This window comes from Dermacentor albipictus, unplaced genomic scaffold (genome assembly GCF_038994185.2).
Source record: "Dermacentor albipictus isolate Rhodes 1998 colony unplaced genomic scaffold, USDA_Dalb.pri_finalv2 scaffold_28, whole genome shotgun sequence".
NCBI lineage: Eukaryota > Metazoa > Arthropoda > Arachnida > Ixodida > Ixodidae > Dermacentor > Dermacentor albipictus.
Genome location: NW_027225582.1, coordinates 2,002,298 through 2,029,280, shown reverse-complemented (window position 1 = coordinate 2,029,280; position 26,983 = coordinate 2,002,298). Strand labels below are relative to the sequence as shown.

General features: G+C 43.9%; 2 long non-coding RNA genes across 2 annotated transcripts; one reads left to right on the top strand and one right to left on the bottom strand.

Moving 5' to 3' along the window:
- Positions 1–5,458: 5,458 nt before the first annotated feature.
- On the bottom strand, positions 5,459–9,003 carry LOC139052627 (uncharacterized). The gene is made up of 2 exons (XR_011509993.1): positions 8,718–9,003; positions 5,459–7,541 (listed from the first exon to the last, which is right to left on the bottom strand). It is a non-coding gene; the product is annotated as an uncharacterized lncRNA (long non-coding RNA).
- A 537-nt stretch (positions 9,004–9,540) lies between these two features.
- On the top strand, positions 9,541–25,195 carry LOC139052640 (uncharacterized). The gene is made up of 4 exons (XR_011510005.1): positions 9,541–9,809; positions 18,356–18,473; positions 21,644–21,863; positions 24,537–25,195. It is a non-coding gene; the product is annotated as an uncharacterized lncRNA (long non-coding RNA).
- Positions 25,196–26,983: the final 1,788 nt, after the last annotated feature.

Below are 26,983 nucleotides of genomic sequence, written 5' to 3'. Positions count from 1 at the left end.
AGCGAAAAAAGTTTGACTAAACATGCTTCGGTAAGAGCCATGCAAACAAAAGTTTTCCAAGTAAGCACTCTTGGAAGACGTAAAAGACGCAGAAAAAGAACAACTTCAAAGTCACAGAAAGAACTGCACTTCACGACGGGACACAAAGGAAGAACCACACACAAACTGCGCTAACTTTAAGCGCTTTTCTTTATGTGATAATGAAGCAACTAGCCCGTCGGTCACTCCTTCCAAACCTGTAAAGTCAACCTGACCACATCTAGCCTTTTGTCATGCTGTAGTCATTAGTATGGCCCCATGAACATGTTGCCCAAGGCCACATAGTCGTGTTTCAGTCATGCGGCTTTCTCGAAGGCAAGCATTTTGAAGTTTTAGGGCGCGATCTTGCACGCGTTACAAAATAGAACGGAGGTGGTCCGTTCTTTACGTCACGAAATGGGCGGTCCGCAGTGTTCGCTAGAACGAGAGGAAGCAAACAGCCCATGAGCGAAGTGGAAGCCTGCGTCACGCTTTTGACGTCTGCTTGGGGACCGTATAATATATTGGGAACCGTTTTCAACATGTTGAGAAATATTTTGCTAATATGACTGAGTAGCAAAATGTGTTGGTGTTGCTTTTCAAAGATTGAATTTGGAATGCAAAACGACTGAAACAAAATATTGCGGTTAATGTCTTCAAATGGCGCTAGGCGGTGTCGCAGTTTTGCGAAACGTTTAGTGATGGCGCTAGCCACCACCCCGTTTCAAGCACACGGCGCAAATTTTGAAGCGGTTGGTTCAGTCGATCAGTCGAGCCAACGCCTCCTTTGGTCGAGCACGGGAAGTTCGTCCTTTATTCTATGGCCATGGCGCTAAACGTAGCAGCACCGAAGGGGCCACGTTTGTCGGAGGCACATAGAGAGACGGTGGTCGCCTTCATGGAGCAGCATCCCCAGCTGGCTATAAGATCCAGCGAGCTGGGGCCGCGCTTCACTTTTGGCGGCCGCCGACGGCTGTGGCAGCAGCTGACCGACACTCTGAACAGCGAAGGCCCTGTTGTCAAAAGTACTGAGCAGTCGCAGAAGTGGTGGCGCAAACAGGTTTTTGAGGCCCACCGCGATGCTGCCGCAATTGCCCAAGAACAAAGGTGAGCGACCGTCCAATGGTCTGGGCCATTTGTCCTTCGACATTGGCGTGTATTTTCAGAAGCACAGGAGAGGGACGGCTACACGGTTTTCGTGGGCGAGTCCTACAACTGTCCGCGATGGTCCGCCTCCACGGCCTGACCGACCTCCCCTACCAAGAGGTAAGCACACTGCCGCCGTAATATCATGGGTTCCTGATCGGTGCCGGTTTAGAGTTTGCCATTATCTGTAAGTGGTACCTTTAGCGGAACGCTACACCGTTGGTGAGCAGGAAAATAGCCTAAAAAATTAAATTATGGGGTTTTACGTGCCAAAACCACTTTCTGATTATGAGGCACGCCGTAGTGGAGGACCCTGAAAATTTTGACTACCTGGGGTTCTTTAACGTGCACCTAAATCTAAGTACACGGGTGTTTTCGCATTTCGCCCCCATCGAAATGCGGCCGCCGTAGCCGCATTTCCGTGACCGTAGGAGAGAATGGAAAAGCAGGTAGGTTAATCAACTAGAACCTCAGTTGGCTGCGCTTTCGGGAAAAGGGGGATTAAGTGATCAACACAGAATTAAAATGCCTTCAGGGAAGTGCACGAGGATGGTAATACATGGAATCATTGGGCACTCAATGATTGCAGAATATTTCCGCAAATGTGTAGTACGAAAACTTGTAACATAGGCATTGTAACGAATAGCCACGCTTATGACACTTTCCAGCAGGCTGACGTCCCCACCTCCGCCATGGAAGTCGTCGTCCAAGACGAGGCTGCGGGCGTGAGGAGCACAGCGACACGTAAGCATCAGAGCAATGAGTGTTTTAATTATCGCCAAATGTGTGTGCAGTTCGTAAACTTTTAATGTGTTCACTGTACAGCGGCAGAAGATCTACCGCACCACGCGTCGCCTACCGAAAGGGTGGCCGCTGCACCTGGTAAGTTATTGATCCTCAAGCTGTTAAAGAAAATGCGCTCTCATGTTTTTTAAACTAGCCCAATAAGCCATAACATGGCCATGGCCACGTTTATTCGTACCAAAATATGCAGTGCAACTGTAGAAAATGCTGTATGCTTTCAGTGTTGCAGCACCCTGTTCGGCCACCACGTCAACAGTGACCGCGACGGGTGGATACCTTGACGACGATGTCATCGCAGTGCGCCCGCAGCGTGGAATAGGGCGACGAGTTGCTGCAGGTTGGTAGGTCCTTTGGTGTCATTTTACATGAAGGACATAAATATTCTTTATGCTTTGTTATACGTAAACCATCAATCTGAAAAAACAAATCAGCTTGGGATGTAAGCAAGAAATATGCGTTGTATTGAAGGCTCGGTATCGTGTCTTGCCAACGATCAGCCGCCGGGCAAAAGGTTGGTTAGCCCTGAAAAGGGCTGTTTGGTGGTGAGAGATGCATTTAAGTAGATGACGGAAGAGTAGATCCAGCAGGTCTTTGTCTGTCCAAATAAAGAGAGCATAGCTTGTACGCGACGCTTGACACTGCCAATGGATGCCATGAGGCCAGTGGCTCTTCAATAGAAAAGGAATCGTTGTGCACGTTGCAATTCTTGACGACAGCAGCTTCTAGCCATGAGCTGGTTGCGAGTAATCGGCAACTCATGCGAACAGTTCCACCATGATTATTCATTCCAGGTGCTGCGGAGAATCGAGGCCTCTACCTCCCGCCTCGCTGTCGCGGCAGAGCGGACGGCAGCAGCTCAAGAAGGGATCTTGGAGCAGGTGCGCGCCATAGCGCAAGACATCGCTGCGCACCTGCAACAAGACAGAAATTAATTTATCATTGTTTCGACATCATTTTATTCATTTGTGTTTCATCAGCTCCGTTTGTTTTATTTATTTATTGCTTGAGTTTTAGTGTTTTAAGTTTCCTTTATGAATAATACAGGAGGATTTTTTGGTTGCAAGGTGTAATGCGTGCACCCATTTTTTGTTTTGTAGTATTTTCCTCTTTCTATTTATGCTTATCCAGCTGCAATGCCAGCGTGCGTTCGTTATTTACACATTTAGAAGGCGCCTAGTCATTAACACTGGAATAATTACAAATAATTGTCGATTCCTGTGTATGGGTTTTGTACTGTGACATTTATATTGCTTCACTGTGTTGTAGCTTACTGCACTCATTATGAAGCGTTACCGCATAGTGTTTGCACTGTGATATTTTCATTTCGGCACAGTGAGGCTAAGGTGCAACTACTCTGTGCTCTTTTTTCAGAGCACCAAACTAGTCACTCTTTAAGTTGCATAGTTTCACAAATGAAAATGACCATCATAATTACACCACGCCAGTGACTGGTTTTCTCTAGTCTTCGTTCCAAGGGAGTCATTGCAAGAATAACTTTCACGTTTGACGCTATGTGGGTGCTGTGAGGTTTCAGAGCTAATTATTCATGTTTCATGTAACATGTTTCATCACAGCTGGCAAGTGCACTCACCTTTCTACAATTATGATTCACCTGCTGTTTAGCATCGCACTACAATTGCTGCCGAGAAATGAATGCTTCTAGTCAGTGACTCATAACACTGACAAGGAAACGGACATACCTGTGAAACTCATACTTTCTTGCAAGGTCACATAAATGTATCTGCAAGTTTTATTTGCCGTGGTGAAAACGAATTGTGTGATGCTGATGTTGCAATGATGTCACATGCTGTACTACAACCCTTACGAAAATGGGTGTTGAATTTCCATTGTCGATTTGTTGTACTATAATTGAGTCAAGTCAAAGTACATGGAATTTCAACACCAGTTGACTCACCACAACGAGAGTTCAACGGAATTTCCGTTGTGCACTGCCAATGATTTTTCCGTTGAATGCTTTCCAATTGATTTCTCGTTGTATTTTCACGTTGCGATTACACCGGTACCACATGGTCACTTTCAATCGTGATCTTGCTCCATTAGGATCAATAATATGCGCATCGCGTTCGAGCCTCTTTATCGCGATCATATTTGTATATGATCATATATCGTATATCATATATTTGTATATGATCATATATCGCGACTACCATTTGTTTGATACAGTGTCTCGATGCTTAGCCAAAGGTTAGTGTGGATCCAAGCACTATAAGTAGCATTGAATTTTTTTAGGACAATTGTTTACATACTGAAGACTACTGAAATCATAAATATAGAAATGAAACAGAAAACTGAGAGAATGAAGGAATAGCATAATAGAGCGAATAATAATGAGGAGCAAGAATATGTCGAGAACAGTGTCATACAATCAGCTGATAATAACGGCCCTATTCACAATGACAAACGAAATATTTTCCTTTAAAAAATGTTTTATGTTGAAATTTTTACAGCACATTAGACAAATTTGACAAGTCCCTTGGACCTGCAACACCTGAAACTCCATGAGGATCACTTAATTGGACAGTGTTATCAGCTGTCACTGTCAATTGCAATCAAGAAATTTGATCCATATCAGGCTTGATTGCAATCGAAAGTGGCTCTGTGACACCAGGTATTAGATGGAATGACGAAAGCCAGGCGTTCTTCAGCTTGTGGCTGTTTGGGCTTGTTGTTCCACATGTTGACAAACTGAGCAGAGAAAACACAGACAGAAAGAATGATACGAATGCTTGTTTGTCATCTAGTTTCTTTTGTCTGTCCATGTTTTTCTGCTCTACATTTTCTCAACAGGCATCCATGTTTTCTTAATATTCCAGAGGTGTAAATTAGGATAGAGTACAGGCACACTGCAACAAGGCAACAGCAACTATCTGCAAATTACTGACAACCATCGTGATTGTTGCCCGAGGATCAGCTAGGTCACACTCGTTACAGTACGAGTATCATAAAGGGAGTCAGGATAGCCGTCTGCTACAATATGAAAGAAAATACACCTCTCACTCTATTGCACTGCTTGTTTCTTATTAAATGTAAGTGTCTATACGCAGATTTACAAGCACCCTGCTTGTATTGATACAAGTGCAATGCTGTTTAATGATGTTTGTTAGCATGCTGCAAGTGTGCATTTCAATTACCCTAGCTATTTCACTAAGTGATTGTCTAATAAGAAACGTGTTTTTGTCCTCATAGGAAAAAGCTCATTTGAAATATGTCACACTGTTTGGACTTATAATATATTCCCCAATAGACCTATATTTTGCAAGTTAGATCTAGCATGCAAATGATGACTGCTGTTGGCCACACAGTGTTGCTGCACCAATTTTGAGATTTGCAGACGTGGATAAGCAAATGAAGAGAAAATGAAACGCATGTTTTGTGCCACCCCATGATTCCAATGTATTGCTTGTGATAATATGAGGGGCCACTCGTGAACCTGTGTGCTACTCCCCCAAGCAGCGATTACTCAAGGAACTAGACATATAATGCTCTTTATTATTTACAGGCATCGCAAAAGTGTACAAAAGCATACTATACATGAAAAAAATCTGTATATATCACTTTTGCTCACAGCACACATCATAACAAAGCATAAAAATGTGGCACAACATCACGTAATAACTTAACAAAAGCAAGCATGGTTAAATAGGATGTGCTTAATTCAAAAGAGTCCATAGAGCTTTCCAACAAAACTGAACTCTGTTGCAAGGTAATGTAACATTTTCTATGGTATTGGAAAAACAAAATGCAGCTGTAGTATTCATTTTGTAACAAGCGATGAAAGTGACTGTAAGGTCTTGTGAGCAACTTCCAGACAGCGAATAGCTAAAGCAAGTCTAAAGCCCTTTGATGGCATCTCATATTACTCATCTTTTATTATGTAGTTTAAGGAAAATGTTACTTCACCATGCCATTTGGATAACCATCACTCACTTATCTCAAACAAAATATTACGCAAACATCTAATTTTGCCAGCTACAGTTGGCAATCTGAAATTGTGGATATCTGATGCCATTGACTTAGCGTCTAAGTGTACCATTCATAAATTCAAATGGAAAAAGAGGGTGACTCCACAAAGGACCCCAGTTTACGGCACTGTCGACAACATGCAAAAGAGGAGAGCATTATATGTCACGTACTTGATACCGTACAATTCCTGGTACTCAAGAAGAAACTTCATCTTTCTCCTAACTGTAGCAAGCTTCTGAATGCAGATGCAAGGGTCAAGAAGGTAATGCATGATCACAAAAAATTTCAACTAATGGTTGTACTGTCTTTCTAGAATGCGTCCTATTAATGTGACTGGGGAACAAAACAGCAGCCAATTCCTCCAACCGGCAGCTTTCCACTCCTTTATGTCCTTTAAAGACCTTGGCAGCCTCGTGAGCTCCCATATGGGGGCGAGGCTCAGAAGACATTTGTCTGCATCAGGAAGATGTCGGCATAGATGAAATCGGTGGCACTGTCTGGACTTCCGCCACATAAACATTGTTGCCCGAACAAAACCAGAACAAACGGCATGCACGTAGTGTACTACAAAGGCCTCACTAAATGAAAAAAAAAATGAAAGAAGTGTCAGCACACTTGCTACTTTGATGCCACAACTAGGGGCCTGCACGGCCTTTTGTGCATGGTACAAAAATGGCTCGTGTTCTGAGCTTGTTTGCAGAAGCACTTGGCAGACACACACGACAAAACCCATTTCCTTTTGAAACAACCTACCCAGAGTCCTCACACAATGCACAACCATAAGCACTGTTGAATTGTGTCATACTAGTTAGTTCACATTTAGAAACGCTGTCTACTGTACGGGGACCAGGAAATGTCTTTGACTTAGCGATACACCCCTGCTGTCCCTCCAAACAACTCCAGTGGATAATATTTCATTCATTGTTTTCACAAACTGTATCAAAAAAGAGTTCATTGATGGCTTCCCTGTGCCAAACCACAGCCCAGACAACAAAAGAGTCTGTGCACATTCTTTGCATGGCAGTTCACTAATCATCAAAAGAAGAGACTACATGCTCGCTTCAGAACTTTCGAAAAGGGGCACACCGTCAGTATTCAATGTCAATGTAATGTCATTCGAAGTCACAGGCAACTTGTACTGATAGCTTTTTGTGATGTCACACACATCAAAGGAAGTGCCTGTTCTACTGCATTGCAGCTTTCCTGATTCTAACACATCTGGAATTTGGCCCTTCAGATCTATTACAAGAAAAAATGATGAGCTTTTCAGTAAGCTGCCACTCGCATAGTTCACATTGCACTGACTGCCAACCACATCATTTCCTGGTAATTCTGGTAGTTCACCAATATACCCAGAGCACACACTACAGTATAAGTGCTTAGCATACTGCTTTTCGGATCCGGCAAAGTGTCAAAAAAGAAGTATACTTTGATGTTGGGTATGCGACACCTTCTGGCAAGTGAGCTCTGAGAAGCTGCAGTAAGCTATCGGTGGCTTCTTTTGAGCAGCCATGGCGCAAGCTGTGGGCCATGACCATTAAGAGGCTTTCGGCTTTCGTAAGCTTGGCTCCAGGAAACAGGTCTTCATCCTAAGCAGAGAGGAATGGTAGCAAACAATGGTGGTGTTAGAAAAAGTACAACATTACAATCATACACTTGTAGATGCCTGTTTTGTTACCTGCACAGTAAATTGGACAGAAAGTCCTGCCATGACAAGGGCTTCATGAGTTATCTTGTGGCACCGAGTATACTGGCTAACATGTTACTTAACGTGGCAAGCAACTTTAATGCACCATTTTAAGCTACCCCTTTTACTTTGTGAACCTGCCTCGAAATAATGCAGATGCCAACTGTGCATGGTGAACACCAGATGGCCACCAAAGAAACCTCTTTAAAGCAGCCATGGTACATGCAGCACAGTGAGCCTAAGCACTGTCTTGCCATGAAATGTGTGCTTCGTGACAGCAGATATTTTTAACATGTACTTTTGGAGTACTATTAAATAACGACAGATGTTCAAGGAAGATTTGAGGGCTTCATTTGCAAACAACCCCAAAAAAAGCAGGCTTTGGCCACAACACGACAAAATTACACACACACACACACACACACACACACACACACACACACACACACACACACACACACACACACACACACACACACACACACACACACACACACACACACACACACACACACACACACACACACACACACACACACACACACACACACACACACACACACACACACACACACACACACACACACACACACACACACACACACACACACACACACACACGAACGCACGCACGCATTATGTATATATGCTAGAACAGGCGCCAAGACAACGCCTGAACGTTAAAGGAAAACCCTAGGAAATTCCATCAGCACATTACGTATTCTAAGGCTCTGCGGTGCTCTGTTCCTGCCTCAGCTCCACTTTACCAGCACCGGTTTACTAATGCTTTACCATCAGTAAACACAGTTTACTGATGTAAACTGTGTTTACATCAGTAATATGAATTTAACAGCGTGGTTTTTCTCCTTAATTGGGAGAAATAACTGCTGCGAGCAATGATCGCATCGGTACGCTCCCTACTTCATTCCATCACGTCAATATTTTCACTATATGACTCGGTCACTACGCTGCATAAGCTTCAGGAGATACCCTGCGGCAGGCGTTACAGCGGGGCAAAATAAGACGTCACAGCAACAAAATAATATCTGGAAATTACGCCTGACACCACAACGCTTACCAAGTCATCCTTCCAGCCTCTCGGAAAATGCTGCTCGCCGGGGTCAGGATACACGTCAGCGCAATCAGCGTCACATTCCGATTCGCTGCTCTCAGACGACGAGGTAGACAAGGTTTCATGCGTGCTTTCCAATGGATGACAGTCTTCAGTTGCAGCGTCAATTGAAGGGGATGGTGCGATGCGGCCTGCGTCAGCGTCTGCTTCGTTTTCGCAGAAACTCTGTTCACTTGCATCAGTAGAAACCAGTTCACTGTCCAACGCGGCAGACGAAGCACCTACTGAGGAACGTTTTTTGAACCTATTTTGAGCGTATGGGCACGTCGATGGACGGGTCCCATAAGTAATTTCCGAATTGTCTTCTCGGCGACATTATTCGTGAACGGCGCTGGGCCTTGCACGATTACTTTACGATAAAATATAGAGCGCAACACCCAAGTAAAACATAGCGAACGGCGAATGCGGAGTACAGCGGAGTAGTCATACAATCACGTAGTAGTGCACCCGCTGGCTAGAAAACCTAAAGCGTTGCCAGACGGTCAACTGCCTCGACGCTCAATGACTCAACAGTGAAACGTTAGATCAGCGTATCCAAGAGGTAGGTCTGGAAAATGCATTTTATAGTATTAGGCAATATTGTGTGGCTCACAGGGCCGCAAACATTTATTAAAGTTTTGTTTCAAGTTTTTTGTTATGAGTTTTTTAAAAAAATAATTTTAAGCCAAACACAGCCATATCTAAAAAGTGAGCAGGAAACACTGACACCATCTCTTTCGTTTGCGTCGTGTTTGCATTTTTTCCGTCGCCATTTCGTACGTATTTTTTGTTAGTTGTCTCCCGTCAAGTTGGTTCTTTATTTTATGTTCCGGCCTCTGCACGTGCGTTTGTTTGCTCAGACAGCTGGAGCGTAAGATGTCTCACGTCCTTGCGAAGTGAGTTGACGATAACAAGTGGGACGTGTATCCCGTGAATGCTTTGGCCGACACGGATGTGGCCTTCCGTCTCATATCGCAGCAGGGGTCAATTAAAGAAGTATTCAACTCATCAGTTGGAAAGAAGGAGCGCCACCGGACCCGGCAGTACTCCTTGCCTTCGGTGAGTACATCTCGTGTTTTTTTTGACGGCTGTCCCCACTAAAGTAACATATTTAACAGGGAGAGGCGGGCTCGTTGGTGGTCGATATTGGAATGCATCATGTAACCGCGAAAACGACAACGGACGATGAAACATCCGCGCCTGTCCTGTGTGTTTCTTTCCTCGTCCGTTTTCGTTTGCGTGGTTACATGATGCATCCCAACTAAAGGCACGTTACACGGAACCTTTCTCAGAAAATTTTATGCGCTGTCCAGGTTGCCGGTGTAGCGTGTTGCGCGTACAATCAATTGATCACTAAGACACGGAAAAAAACAAAAAACATCTCATAGCGAATATGATCGACGCGACCAGTTTGTGTGCTAGACCTTGACATTTTTCATACGTATGCCCGAGCAGCGCAATGTAATACAGCCTAGCCACAAATTCGTGCCAGCTTGCCCGCTTATCACTCCTTCTGCTCGATATTTCAGCAAAGTTCTGACTGGTGTCGCATAAAAGTCGCGGGCCGCTTTTATCGTCGCGACAAGTGATTGGAGGATTTTTTACAAGCACTGCTCCCGGAGGGGACATGTAACCGGCAAACGAACGCTTCAGAAGTGCACTTGAGATTATAACAAAAGAGGCGGCGCAGGTTCTCCAGGGCACCCAAGGGGTGCGGGAGGATCAAAGCTGGAAGCAGGGCGGCCCGTGAGTTGGGGCCGCGGAGGCCGAAGCGTGTCAGGGGCATTCACACTGTAAGGCATTCGTATTTCGAGCTGCCGGTCTTCTACAGGTGGATGGTCACGCATTTATGAAAAAGAAGTAATATTTATTTGTTTACAATATCGCAAAGGCCCCACTAAAGGGATTTTACATGAGGGGTGGGCTATTTACAAATGCATTAAGTGTTATATCCAATTTTTTTTATTACTGTATTGAAGTCGGTGCTACTGGAGAGGAGCGCAGCGTCAGAGGGAAGGTAATTCAAATCTTGTAATGTTTTGACAAAAAATGAAGAAAGATTCACAGTGGTTCGAGCAGATGGTGGGTATACAGCTGTTTCGTGATTGGTGCTGACTTGATGGCAGGAGTACAAGGTGACGTGTGATAAAACTTGAACAATAGGCACAGACGTGCTATTCTGCGGCGTGCTGAAAGACTTCCAAGGTTTGCACGAGATTTTAGTTTGATGAGACTAGAATGGTATGAGCATTCTGAGAAAATGAATCTGGCTGCATGGTTCTGTACAGATTTTAGCATTTTATTAGGGTTACTTTGGTGAGGGTCCCAAACAGTACATGTGTATTCCAGTTTGGTCTGATTATTGTGTGATAGGCGAGAAGTAGGACAGAAGGATGTGCTAGATAAAGGTTACGATGTAAACAACCAAGAACGCGGTTAGCTTCATTAGTAGTGTGCATTGTATGAAAGGACCGTGTTAAATGTGATGACAAATGAACACCTACGTACTTGTACGCACTTACACATGAAATTGCGAAGTTATAGATCAAATAATTCAGTGATGAGTAATATTGTTGGCAATGAAAAGAAAGTAGTGATGTTTTATTTGTGTTTAGTGACATGAGCTACTCGTTGCACCAGATTTCGAACCGTTGAAAGTCAGACCGAAGGGAGTGAATGTCAGACAGGTTGTTAATTGGACGATATATGTAGCATGCAGTCGTCTGCAAAAAGTGTGATGTTAGAAGAAATATCACTCGTTAAATCATTGATATATATTAGGAATAATAGTGGGCCTAGGATCGTGCCCTGAGGCACGCCGAAGCTGACAGGAAGGTAGGCAGAAGACTGTTTATTGGCGCGCACGAATTGCTGGCGGTTAGTTAGAAAGTCACAAATCCATTCAAAAGCAAAAGAATTAACGCATGAAAGTTTTAGAAACGGGCGTTCATGAGGAACGTTATCAAATCCTTTCTCGAAGTCCCCCCCCCCCCCAAAAAAAAAGGACACACACTCACACGATATATCTCACGTGCTCCTTTCTTCCGCATTCCAAAGAAAGCCTGCGAAATATCAAAAAATACCATGTGACGGGGCAATGGTGCACTGTTATTGTGTTGCTTGCCCTCAAGCTTGCGATGGATGAAGACGTCGGCTGCAGCGAGACTGGCCCGTGACAGGGGGTTACGTCTGGTGTAGGTATCTGGGCGTGCGGCTTTTATCGCACGACGGCACAAATGCATGCTGCTGGCTGAGCGGTGCCGAAGCGATAAAGCATCTAAGGAGACGAAAGAGAACAAGAAGATAGCTTTATTTCTTTTTTATTTTTGAAATGGACACGAGCTGGCGGCCTGCCGATGGAGTGTAATGGAGTTGGGCGGGGAGGCGGCGTTAGGGCCGGAGTGATTTTGCAGTGACCTTCAATCCAAAAAGTGCCTTTCGATTATAATGCATGTTCGAAGAGGTCACCATCTCATAGGCACATTTTCCAAGCCGTTCTTGATCATGGTATCAGGGATGGAGTTGCAAACTTGTCTTACTTTTTCTTTTAGGTTCTCTGATGTTGTAGTTGGTGTCGGGTATACTTGATCCTTGATGTAGCCCCAGAGAAAGAAAGCAAGGGAGTTAAATCTGGCGACCACGCTGGCCAAGCAATGAGCCCATGCTGTCCAATACACTGCTGCAGGAATAATTCATGCAGCCATTTGCAAGCTTTGCTGCTGCCGTGTGCATGAGCACCATCATGCTGATACCAAATATCCTTGATCCTAGCCAATGGAACTCGGCAAAGAAAATCCTCAGGCGCCCCATCAAGGATGTCATTCATATGTTTCGCCTGTAAGCATGTTATTAAAAAACAGGGGGCCAATGATAGTGCCACCGTAAATTCCACACTACACGTTAACCGACCACTGATATTGGTAATGTCTTCAAAACCCAGTGAGGGTTTTCGTTGCTCCAATAGTGAGTGTTGTGGATGTCCACGTGGGCATTACATGAGAAGGTAGCTTCATCAGTCCACAGTGTTTTGTTGGCAAAGCCCGGCGGAAGATAATCTTCCACCTTGATTATAATCCAGTTTGCAAAGTGCTTTCGATTTTTGAAATAGCGGGGCTCCAACATCTGGTGCAGCTGCATGTGGTATGAATGAGGCTGCCTCTTCTTAAGTACTCTCCACATTCAAGAATTTGGCACTCCAGCTTCAGCACCCACACTACGAGCACTTGCATGTGGGTCTGAAGAAAACTGACACAGTATCGTATCTCCACGTCCTCGCCCAGGATTGAAGATTTATGTTGCTTCTTCGTAAAAGTCCCAGTCTGTCTCAGCGTTTCATATGCATGCACAATCATCATTGAGCTCAGATGCTTACCTGGATGCCAGTGTGGAAATAGCTAAAGTGCACGCCTTCTATGTCCACTTGACGCGCCTAGAGCCAAAACCATATCCTCCCTTTCCTCATTGGAGTAAGCCATATCCGCTGCTCAACGTTGGTCACAGCTGAATAGCGTTGCTGTAGAGAACACGCAGGGATATGTGTGCCTGAGGAGCTCTGGATATTGGGGGCGAGCTCCACCACTGGAAAAGCTCATGCCACCATCGGCGTGACGTGACATGAGAGGTCACGTAGACACAGTGGCCGCATCGGCTGCATTGGAAGCACCGAAGCGAGCTGAAAATGAAAGTTTAAAGTGCCACCTGTGCTACAGTTCTGATTAAGTGGTGAGGCTTTACCGCTTGACAACATTTGAAAGTACTCTAATAGGTAGTGGCTGCCTTTGGAAGCGTGCAGCATGGTAGGCTGCTGCTCGGTGCCGTTGTGCCGGACGTACGCAGTGGAGCCTGGTGTCAGCCTTATTCACACGTAGCCACAGAACAAAGAGCCACATGAAGCTTGACTCGCGAAACTTAGAAGTGGCAGACAGCCATCACCTACAACTCCGGTATGCAGCAAACAGGTGCGAGGAAGATTTCTGCTATGGTGTCAGGATTGCGCGATGTTCGGTGAGTAGCAGAAAACGCACACCGAGAAGCTTGCCCGCGCCCACTGCCTAGCTAATGTCATGACGGTTTTGGTCTATGAACTTGTTGACGTTAGATACTGGCAAGTTCACTGGAACGGAAAGGGAGCGGCAAGAAGCACATTAAAAAAAAAGGCATGGCATATCCTGTCATGTCACGTTTGTGTTATGGCATGTCACGTTTGTGTTATGAATTATTGCACTGGATTACGAAGAAGAAGCACAGGGAAATTGCACGCTGAGAAGACCGATAAGCATACAGTGCGATGCAACTTGAGAAATAATATTGGAACGCCCAAGAATTTAGAAGACAAAAAAAGATTTAATCGTTGCGATGGCACATCACAGTCACCGTAGGTGTCGAAATCTCTATCACAAAATTATTTTTGAACAGTTGTGATAGCGTCCATGCAAGAAAGATTGCCATTGTACTGTAAAATGCTCATATGCTGCAGCCTAAAGCTCACGGCACGGTGCGAAAACGCGCTCACAGCGAAAGCAAAACATTGTTCACAGACATGCATGCAGACGTGCAGTTGGTCGCTGCGAACCCGTGCGATCGCTGCATTGAGGCTTCATTCTGTTATGCCCCATTTGGTTACACAGACAGCCCACTATAAGAACATATTTCACATAGTTTATTTGCAGCATTTGCCTACCTTTCACGCAATTAGGGAGACTCCATCCTGGCGACCGCGTGCAGTGGCGCTCACTGTACATATGTATTCGGCAAAGAGATAGCGTCTGTAAACAATTCTGTGCTTTCAGTTTGCCCAAGATTATTATATCGACAGTCAAAAACTTCCCTCATTGTGAGAGTACTTACATAAATGTTGAGGAGGGCCGCCACGTGGTGTTTTTTTTTAGCGCTGTAAGCGAAACCTATGAGGAGTGCGCCGCGTGATCTCATACTACGCAAGGGAGGAGCTTCTGACAGATGGCGACTCCATAAGTCCTCGCCGCCAACATTGCAGTTCGCTGGAATTGGTTCAGACGAGGTACATAAGGTATGATCTACATCGGGTAAACTGGCACAGCCTGTGGGCGCACTCTCTCGGGGACTGACACGCTGGTGACGGTGCACAAGTGTGAAGCCAGACGCGGCCACCCGATACTGTGACCACAAAGTGATGTGCATCCGTGGGGTGCGAGATAAAAAAAAAGTCTGGTAGACAGTAAGTGCGAGAAGGAGAGCAGACGGGGCCAGTATGGAAAGAGTTGTCTGAAGAATACATGTGTAATCTTCCTTGAATATAGCCAAGGTTTTTTTACCATTAGTTAGTTTTGTCCGCATGCGACTTATCCGCTGTTATTCGAGCCCTAAGGTTTAAAGTTGTAGCATCATCGTTCAATTTGAAAACTTTTACAAGGTCATTTGTGTACAAAGGCAAAATTGCAGCAGCAGTAATTGCTTTCCATCATTCCCACGCACTTCGCCCTTTCCTTCTTTCAAGCAGAATCAAAATGCTGCTTTCATCTTTTCTCTTTTGTGGCCTTAGATGCTTTATAGCTTTGGCAACATTTGGCCAGCAGCATGCATTTGCACCGTCCTGCAATAACAGCCGCATGCCCGGCTACCTACACCAGGCATAACACCCTCTTGCGGGCCAGTCTCACTGCTGCCGACACTGTTCATCCATCGCACGCATCAGAGCAGCACAGTAACAGTGCACAAGTGCCCCGCCACGTGGTATTTTTTCATATGTTGTGGGCTTTCTTTGGAACGCGGAAAAAGGGGCCATGTGAAATATACCGTGTTGGAAACAATTTGTTGAGAGGTTTCTGTAAATGCTCTACAACTTTGCATCTCACACTTGGGGTCTGCAGCCAATACTTAAAAAGTTGATTAATTAAACATAAATAATCCGTTAGTTAAGGGGAAAATAAAAAAACAGCCCGAGTAACTCTAGAACAGTGCCAACATTATGAATTTGGTTCAACTTGCGTCCGGAGTGCCTTTCATTTTTAAAACTTTGGCTCAAGCTAGGTGGGACAAGCTGTATATATAGTACAGGAGGGAGATTGAAAGGTTTGATGACATAGCTGGCTGTTCATTACACTATTACCAAAAAAGTTGTTTGTAAATTTAATAACTAACCCTCATTTATCACTGGTTGCGAATAAGCTCATTATGTAAACTAGGTTGGTACTTAACCAGACTTACTTAGTAAAGACAAGCATGGGCCGGTTTTTGTAGCAATGCCTTTTCCCATGGAGGAAAGAAACAAAGTAGGAGGGCTTGACGTCACATTTTTGAAGAAGTGACTAGCGCAAGGGTGGACATGAGACAATGAGACACTAAAAAGATGACAAGGACAAGCGCCTGTCCTTGTCGCCTTTTTGTGTCCACTCTTGCGCTAGTTACTTCACCATGGAATACCAACTAGCCCGGTCTCGCACCCCACATTTTTGAAGCCGGAAATGCAGCCATGTTGGTGTGCCATCTCCCTTTGTGCCTCCAATCAGCTCGCCAGAATAGTTAGGCACGAGCTTTGAACTTGCATTGCTATGAGCTGCCAGAAGTGTGTGCTGGTGATGCGCATCAGAACAATGCCTGTGAAACTTCTTGATCAGTTTTAGTGAAGAAGACGCGATCCTGTGCCCATCTGGGGCATGTTGAAGAAGATGACAAAGACCTGCACCGCAAATACTTGAGTATGTCTGTTGCTGACACTTGCACTCACAGACCCAAAACATCTTTCAAGCTTACACACGTCGCTTCAAAGTCAGCTTGTCTTGCGAACATAATGTGCTGCGAGAAAGACGCGGGTCGAACAAGCTTATTTCACTTTTCAGAGGCCTAGCACAGCAGCGAGAGCTTAAGGGGCATGGTTGCTATGGCAAGGTTTTCATTTGGGGCACCATTACCAGTGCTGCATTGCGAAAAACAGCATGCGACTTCCGTCACACTACCTCCAAGACGTCTGTGTTGGCCGGCGCCTCTCCTACGCTCTCCTTCCTCCATGCCTTTTCCCGATAACAATGCCTTTCAGTGCTCTTCGCTTTAGTGCGTGGTCAAGCGAGGCTGTGTATCGGGCGGAGCTTTAAAAGAGGCCACTCATAAATGCGAAAAGCACTGAAAGGCATTGGCATCGAGAAAAGGCATCGCTACAAAGTACTGGCCATGCTCGCCACTTCTTTCTGTATAAGTAAATACAAATACAAATTGGCTCACAAATGTACAGGACTTGACACAGCATAAGAATTGGGCATAAGAGTTAATGGAGAATAGCTTAGTAACTTGCGAATCGCTGATGATATTGCCTTGCTTAGGAACTCGGGGGACCAATTGCAATGTATGCTCACAGACCTGGACAGGCAAAGCAGAAGGGTGGGTCTAAAAATTAATCTGCAGAAAACTAATGCTTAACAGTCTCGGAAGAGAACAGTAGTTTACGATAATTAAGCAGCGAGGTACTGGAAGTGGTAAGGGAATACATCTACTTAGGGCAGGTAGTGACCGTGGATCCGGATCATGAGACTGAAACAATCAGAAGAATAAGAATGGGCTGGGGTGCGTTTGGCAGGCATTTTCAGATCGTGAACAGCAGGTTGCCATTATCCCTCAAGAGAAAAGTGTGTAACAGCTGTGTCTTACCAGTACCCATCTACGGGGCAGAAACCTGGAGGCTTATGAAAAGGGTTCTCCTTAAATTGAGGACGATGCAACGAGCTATGGAAAGAAGAATGATGGGTGTAACATTAAGGGGGATAAGAGAGCAAGTTGGGTGAGGGAACAAGCACAAGTTAATTACATCTTAGTTGAAATCAAGAAAGAAATGGGCCTGGCCAGGGCATGTAATGAGGCGGGAAGATAACTGATGGTCATTAAGGGTTACGGACTGGATTCAAATAGAAAGGAAGCGTAGCAGGGAGCAGCAGAAAGTTAGGTGGGCGGATGAGAGTAGAAGTTCGCAGGGACAACATGGCCACAATTAGCACATGACCGGGGTAGTTGGAGAAGTATGGGAGAGGCCTTTGCCCCACAGTGGGCGTAGCCAGGCTGATGATGATGAAGCAAGTGATCATTGTTAGCATTGTGTTCAGTGGGGCTGGTTGGTTCATGTTTAGAATAAAGACAGGGACAGCACATCATAGAGTACAGGACAGCGCTCTGTGCTGTGCTCTTTACTCGCTCGCCCTGTGTTGCGCTGTTCCTGCTTTTATTCTAAAGGGATCATTGTCTGTGTTTATATATTTTTAAATAAGGTTTCCATTGAAACCGTTCGACGGTGTGGAGTAAACAAAAATATCGGGACATCTGAACATTCGAACATTATTCATCAAACAACCATGCAGGCTGACTGATCACTGGTTGTCCAGTTTTAATCTTTGAATAAGTTGGGAATCAAGCAACCGAATAACTGGTATTGCCAAAGGCCTGATTTAATGGTGCTTTTATAGTTTGTCAACTACCATTGGCAATATTGAATTAAGGCGTGTTTGTAAGAAGGCATTATGTTGATAACTTCGAAGACATTCTGTGAAAATGCACTGCCCACAGATAATTTTCGTGCGCGTGATACTGCTAAACCAATTGTTTTTGTATGTCTTTAAAAAAATAGATGATTTTTTTTATTTCAGATCAACCCGTGCAGCACCTGTACTGTTCAGGTAAAGGCACTTCAAGAAGAAAATCGGGAATTAAAAGATGAAGTGGAACATATGAAGCGGATGGCAGAAAAACACGATTACATTTCTGGTAAAAAGCCTTTAAACATAAGTTGCCACAACATTATACAGTCAGCAGCTGTCCTAACCTTGGTGTTTGACCACTTGCCATTGCTTTTGAAAAAGTTGAAGACCCTTCAAAATAAGAAAGAAGTTAATTTCATGAAACATGTTTTTCAACGGAAAGGTTTTTGCTTCCGTTATTACCATGTGAACTTGGTCACAAAGTGCCAAACTATGTCATAAAAGGCGCTGGTAAGAACACTCTTCCTTTCCTATGAAAGCACAACAAAATTTTTCAGGTAAATGAAGAGAAAGAAGTTTTACACCGTAATGCATTCGTCGATTATCAGCCATTTCTAACATTTTTATAGGCCATTGAAAGGCAGTAAAATGGCCTGTATTTAGGATTTTTTCCAGTAAAAGCTTAAATTTTGCATCAGGCAAATGGTCAGGACCTGTGCAATGCTGAAAAAAAAATGCTTGGACGTAATATGGTACAATACTGTACACATGTGACGACCACTCAAGAAAGCTGATACGGTGTGCTAATTTAACAATGAATTGAAAAAAAATATGCAAACACTGCCTCTTGTGATAGCTCATTCTGTTGTTATTAAACTGAGAAAGCTTTGTTAGAATAATTTTTTGCTTAAAGGGAGAAAAAAGGATATTGAAGTGCTATTCCGCCGATCTCAAAATGTACAATACATCTTCTCACTTCAGGAAGCCTCTTGGCGCCAAAGACGGAATGCATGGATACGAGCGCTCCTGTGCCAATAAATAGAGGTTAGTCTAAACTGATTTTAAGGTAATTGCTTCATTGCTAGGGTGGTTATAAGCCTCTTCAGTCAAGCAGGGCTGCTAGATTACTTGTGTTTACCAGCATGTCACTGTCTGCTAATTTCCTGCTTGGTGCCCTTACACAGCATTGGGCAGTGCATTGATACCGACGTATTTGCTACCCGACTACTTGTGCCAGTCTAGTTAGAATTGGGCAGAATGCAATAAATAAAATAATAATAATTCCAGATTCTCGTAAATATCAAACGAGTAAGTTGGTGGGAATGAGCTGCCCAGTATTGTGTAAGGATGATGAGCCGGCCATTAGTAGACAGCGACATGCTACTAAATACACGTAATCTAGCAGCTCTGCTTGACTGAAGAGGCTCGTAACCACCCCAGTACTGAAGGAATCAACATAAAATCAGTTTGCACTACCCTTATGGCACAGTAACGCTCGTGTTTAGTACTACAGGCTCAATATATAACAAGAGATGAAAGGACGAAAGAAAAGAAATAAAATGTGCATGCATCCTCTAGCACAAAAACTTATAAAAGGACAGCAGAAGCACAATGAGATAAACAAAGTGGCGAGTGATCGCTTTTTCATTCTGCGTAACTTGTGCATTTATCCACTTCCAGTTTCATTTCACATGCTGCCATGGCTCAGTGGCTGCATTTTGACTGTGGTGCAATCCAAAAGCACCTGTCTGTTGTGATATACTAAAGAACCATAAGTGATTGCTTTCATAATTTTGTAACCAATTTATTTTGTAGAAGCACCCAAATTAGTCAAAACGACCTAAAACGGCACTTGGCAAGGTTGTAAATCAAGCCAAACAAACAGTGGGCCTTTTGTTGCTTGCCCAAAGGTGCATATATCTATCATATCCTCTGTCTTAGCTAGCGAACATAAATGCATTAAATGGTACTGTCAGAAAAATGAATTTTTCGCACTATCCTTAAACTTGTTCTCTGCAAGCTCCAAGTCTCTTCAAGTCAAAGGCAGGAACATGCACATTGGTATAGCAATGCATCATCAGAAATTGCTGTTTATTTAAAAAGGTAGTAAGCAGGATGACCTCTCATTGATAGGCTGCATTTTTCATATCAATTTTGTCTGTGAAAGCACACATTAGGGTTGATGCCTGAGGAAACTTGTCACTGTCTTCACTGTAATTATGCATTTATGTTTCTGGCTAGAAACGTCATTTATAGTCCTAATATAATGTGTGCTGTGTAGCATCCGTGTCTGAACCTGTACTTACTATTGCCAAAAAGCACTCGTCCTGTCTCCCTTTCTCATCCGTGTTTTCTTCGATGAATTCATAACAGTGAGCTTGCGTTCAAATCCTTTTAAGCCACTGATAACTTACACCATCACCAGACAGTAACTTTAATGTCATGAGCTTGTACAATTTCACTTGATGGAGGTCACTTTGGTGTTACATGACAAAAAAGTGTCACCTGATATTGAGGGCTATGGTGCTTATCAGAGTAGTATGCACTTGAGCTTTTCCTCTGCCTTTATGCTGTGTTTAGATATTAGAAAGTGCCAGAAAAACCAAACTTGCCTCCTGTGGGAGCCGAACCCACAACCTCTTCACTACAAGTTGCGTTACTGCGGCAACTGTTCCAACTTCTAGATTCTTGGGTATTTTGTTTATGTGTAACCGTGGGTGTGTTAGCCAGTTCTATTCATGCCAATCCATTGGATGTGGACCATCCTTTTGGCCAATGGTGACGCATATGTGAACTTTATGAGCAGGCAGCTGACCAATAAACTCTTGTATGCTATTTGAAGACATCAAACCTGCCTGATTCAAGACCCTCATTATGAAATTAAAGACAAAGGGAACTGAGGGGCCCAATTTTGTTAAACACAATCATGTGAAATCAACAGATAATAAGCCAAATAAAGCATAAAGGAAGTTATCTTTATTTTTTATTTAAGTGTAGAAATGATAAAGCAAAATGATAGTCGATGAAAAACAACTTGCTGCTGTAAGTCATGTCAGTAACTGCTGCAGGTTACCGCATTGTTTTTCTCCTTTAAACTTAGCTATTTGTTCCTAGATGTGTCACCCGCTGTGGTTGCTTAGTGGCTATGGCGTTGGGCTGGTAAGCATGAGGTCGCGGGATCGAATCCCGGCCACAGCGGCTGCATTTCAATAAAGACAAAATGGAAAAGCGCCAGTGTACTTAGATACAGATGCACGTTAAAAACCCCAGGTGGTCCAGATTATTCAGGAGTCCCCCACTACAGTGTGCCTCATAATCAGATCGTGGTTATGGCATGTAAAACAGCATAATTTAATTTTTTGTTAGGTATGTCATTGCCAGCAAATTCTGAATCTTACTCTGCAAAAGGTCATGGGCTATACAGCTCCCACATGATATTTTTTTTCATGTTCCCAGGTGGACATTGGAGCCGGTGTGAGTGTTGAACAAGGCACCCTAGAGAAGCTATGCTAAGCATGCGAAAGTGGCCTTGGCAGATTTGCCAGGGCTCTTTTGTGGAATGTATTCACCCCAGAGGAGCTACGGGACGAACCGCTCCTGGGTGAGAAGAGAAACTTGCACTTAAACCAGCCATTCAAGGAGGCCTTGGACCCTATTCGTATCCGAGCTGTGATTGGTATGTACGTCAGTCCTAGTGGTACAACTCCAAATTCCAGTCTTGGAACATTATTTTAAAAATTCGCATCTCCTCGTGCGTTACTTAGCAAGAGATATGCGCTAGCACAGCAATATTAGCTTTTAGTTTGACTGGTCAAGCTCGGCACCACCAGGTAGCTGGACCGTACAGAGCGATCAGGCCACTCACGGACGTCTAGGCTAAAAGCTCCTTATCACAGCAATAGTAGCACGAAGATGATTTAGTGTACGCCTCCACCTATCCATCAAAATCTCCAAATCTTACCTGTGGTTAACAGAAAACCAAACACGCTTGGCATTGCGACAGAATGCTCGCAACACATGCTGCTTCGACAGCTCGCTTGGGATCGACTGCCAGTCAGCTGGCGGAGAAGTTTGAGAGGCTTGGTGCGCTGGCTCAAGACAACTAGAAGGAGGTGACAGGATGTCCCATCACAATGCAGAGCCAGTGAAGGCAGAGCTTAGCCTGGCGAATGAGATGGAGAAAAAGCATGGCTATGGAGGAGGGTAACTTGTAATTGGCTAAAGTTCTCTTAACGGGCCCTTGAAACAGTTCGGACAAATTTTGTAGACGCGTAGGATACAGCTAAACTTAATCATTCACACCACAATTTGTGTGAAGCCTTGCGTATTAAGAGAGCCACTGACGATTACAAGTTACCCTCCTCCGTAGCCATGCGTTTTCTCCTCAACTTGTTTGCCAAGTGATCAGGGCTAAGCTCCGCCTTCACTGGCTCTGCGTCAGGACGGCACGTCGTGCCATCTACTTCCAGTTCTCTAAGACCGAGTGCGCGAAGCCTCTCCAACCTCTCCACCAGTTGCTTGGCAGTCGACCCCAAGCGAGAGCTATCGAAGCAGAGCGCATTCTGAGCAGTCTGTCGCAACACCGAATGTGTCTGGCATTCCGGTAACCACAGCTGAGCGGACTGATTGGTCTGCACTGTCTAGCCACCTGTTGGCGCAGAGCTTAACCAGCCAAACAGCGAGCTAATATTGCTCTGTCTCGGCGTAAAACAATTTAAGCATTTACAAAAACATGTTAACGATTACGCTCGGGCAAAATATTTACACCAGCAGCAAGGAAGAATATACTTTGTTACTGTTACTGTTTTTGGTCAAGCTCTGTGCCATCAGGTGGCTGCGCCGTGCAGTTTGTGCTTCTGCTCATCCTGTGAAACGGCACAGTCAAACGGCCAGGCCCTGTCTCCTTGTGCTTGCATTTACCCAAATACCGGACTCGCGAAACTCTATTGTGGTTTTTAGTAATCCTCCGGTATAAAGTGACGGCTGCAAACGTGCAAATCCTGGCGCCGATTCGATATCGACAGTCCGATGCACTGCAGCCACTTCGCTCGTCTGCTGCCTTGCAGAGAAACATGGTGTCGCAGCTCGACATTGCCAGTTACTACGTTTTCAGCCTTCAACGTAACAAAGGCGAATCGTGTTTCTTGCGAAAGGACTGAGACCGACAATGACTGCGGAGCTCTCGTAAAAATGGAGCATGTTGCAACACAAGCAGACGACACTTGCTGTGCGCCAGGAGTGTAGTGACAAATTTTTCTTGTGCATTCTCTTTCTGTTACTTTCTTTTTATAGAAACAAATTAACTAACATTCCAACTATTAAGAACAACATTGGTTCACCATAAAGTTAACAAAATTATTGATGAAGCGCGCTGGGCGGCCAGTCCGATAGCTTGCCCTACCAGCATCATTAGGACAGTTTACATCAAACGGTTAGATGCGGCTGAAAATTCAGCCGAGTGGTGTGCTGTGATCGGCAGCAATGTAAATTTTTGAAATCTTATAATAAATTATGTGCTTTAACCGGAGCACTTACATGTGTCAAATAATGATCAGAAGGACCTATCCTCTAATGGCTCAGTATGTTTGTACAGAATCATCAAAATCATTTCGGGGTCCCTCTAATGTGAGATGCTTTACACAGATTGTTGTGTGAATGTTTTACTGTAGCTGTGCCCCACGTGCCTACAAAATTTGTCCGGACCATTTCGGGGACCCATAAGTGTGTCTTAGCAACAAGGCTGTATGTCAACGCTTATTAGCCTTCATATAGCTGTGATACTTTAGTGTTGCTATCATTGCTTCCACTTTTGGGTGAAGCTTCAACTGTTTTTGTCATTGAAATTAATTTTTTCTGATTGTCCGATAATTTGATAAGGTTTACGCACCCTTTTGGGTAAGAGAAATTTGCTGTGAGGATAAATGAATTTATAAAAGGTCAAATTTTCATTCAATGAAATTTTTATACAACGAAGTAAAGTGCTGGTTTTACTGGCTTCGTTATAGAGGATTACCTGTACGTGCAAATGAATTATATAAAATTCCAATGAATAGTTGCTAACACACTGACCTGTTCTTTATGCATGCCAAAGAGCTTGGTGCCAGTACTGAGATGTTTATCTTCATTCTGCCTCTGCTCTTTACAATATCGTGGTGCACACTTGATAACTGCAGACCCTGGCTCAAAGTACACAACGTAGCTAAATTACTGTGTGATGATGTTTTATGACTGACACTAGCGGTGTGGCCTGTACTTAAACATAGCATAAGGCTTCAATTTGTTATTATTTTATTAGACAGCTAGAAAATCCTGTATGCATCGGTAATCTTATGCTGTATTTCTTTTACAGACTACACATGCTCCAAGTTTCCCTCTGCCAGCCTCTCCTACATAAAGAACATCATCTCCTCAGTACTGGCAAGAGAAATGAAAGAGCCTGAAGCTCAATAAATTTGTGGACTATTGTATAAAAGGAATGATTCACATGCTTTTTGTTAATCACGAAGTTGTTTCTTTTCATAACACCACAGGGAAAGAGGCCTTGCAATGGAAAGCTAGAAAATGCACCTTGAAGATGTCCCGAGGCCAAGCCATGCCTCAATGGCGAAGATCAACATTAGTTAATTTCATGTTGCATTGCACCTTACAATCCATAAATTTAATATTGCATTCCACTTTACAATCCATAAACTTAATGTTGCATTCCACTTGAAAATCCATAAACTTATTGTTGCATTCCACTTGAAAATCCATAAACTTATTGTTGCATTCCATTTTACAATCCATAAACTTAATGTTGTATTCCACATTACATTTCATGGAAATACAATTGTTCGTCCATGGGAATTCCATAGAAAGTCAAGGCAATAACTGGTAAATGAAATTACAATGGTTTCACGGTGGCCACTTTTCAATGCTGGTCAACAAATCTGCAATAGTGGGACAATGATATTTCAACAAAAATTTTGTTGATTGAGCAATAGGACGGCAATGGAATATCTACTAAAATTCAACACTAATTTTCATAAGGGAAGGTTTGTGATGTACTTGTCATCATAGAGTGTGATAAAGTTGACCTATCTATTTTTTGCGCTTTTACGTTAATTTACGTCTACCTTTTGGACATGATGTGACAAATGTAATGTTGTCACCACACTCAGCGTTACATTTTGTTTGTGTTTGAATCCGCATTCATTACGCTTTACTTGCTTGCCTCGTCTTCATATTAATGCTTGCACGGAAGTTTTGATACACCTAGCAGAAGAGATTGCTAGCAAGCATATTGCCTCCTTCCTACCAGTGTACACCGAGCGTCCGAATGCACAGGATGCGGCGGTTGCGTTCATTCTGGTGTGTTTTATGGAAATTTCGCGCACCTTTTGCTGATGGTGACCATGAGCACAGAGTGCCAATCATATGTACTGCTTCCATCAAGTCTGTCATGAATATAATGGGTCAAGGGATGTTTCCATGTCATATTTCATGTGATATTTAACCCTTTGAGGGTCGATTTTTTTCGCCATATGCGACCACCCAGGGTCGATTTTTTTTATTGCACATTTAAATTCTTCAGAGGGATCTATTTCGAAAAAAATTTACTGTAATTTTTCTAGGGTGACTATAAAGTGAGAAAAAAAATTATTTCCATTGGTATACATGTACTCTCTATTCATGAAAAACAACAAAAAATAGCAAATAAAGTTAAAAGAATTTTAAAACAATTGGCGCATTGTTATATACAATGTCCACACGAGTAAAATACACAAGAAGAATGCGCACACGAAAATTTTTCGCAAATCTCGAATGTTCCTCTTGCACTAATATTTTTTCAGCGTGTGGTAGTCCTTGAAGCATGACTCCATACAGAGCGGTTTGTTGCACTCAGCGCACATGTACCTTGTGTCCTTGCGATATTTTTGCTGTTGAGTGGTGTTGGCGCATACGTGGCACCTCCTCTGGGTACTGCTTCCCTGAGCAGCCGTGGGAGGCAACTTCAGAATAAAGTGCCAAAAAAGGAAACGCATGCACGGCGGCATCCTTCGTATGCGGGCCCCTGTGAGCAACAAACGAGCGAGTAACAGGTGGTCACCCTTTGAGTGACAAGAACGAGGTAGCTATCAGTGTTGCGGGCGCAAGAAGCCGAAACAGCGCGCGGAACAAAACAGAAACTAACCGCCGCGCGCCCGCGAGGGCGCCAATGCGCGAGCGGTTGCAGACGCTCCGGAGCAAAAAAAGAGCTATACAACGAAAACCGAAAGAAAGAGACGCGAGAAAAAAGTACCATGTATTCCCACATAGTAGCAGCACATGCCAGGCAAGAAAAAGTTAGGAAATTAGCGCGCGTTTTAAACGTACAGACGGCGCCGTAAATATACGGCGTCGACCATTTTCGGACCTGTTCGCGGCGCCGTATATTTACGGCGTCGACCCTCAAAGGGTTAAAGAAAAGGCTGCACTTTCACGTTGCTACCATGTTTCATGTTGCACTAGGAAAGAAGTACTTTGTGCCAATTTCCCATTACTGTAACCAACAACTCTGGCAAAACAAACACATGTTTGGATATGAGTAGAAAGTAACAACTGCTGCATCAACAGAAAGTGGCATATCACAGGATGCACACAACACATACAAGCTGTTGTAGCATCGTATTTCTAACGTTACATGAGGAAAGAATCACTTTGTGTTGTGCATATTGCACAAAACCATGCTGGATTGGAAGCAGCAGCAAATGCAATTCTTCACAGATGAAGGGGCATGAAGCATTGCCTCACGACTGCTTCACGAGTACTACTGTT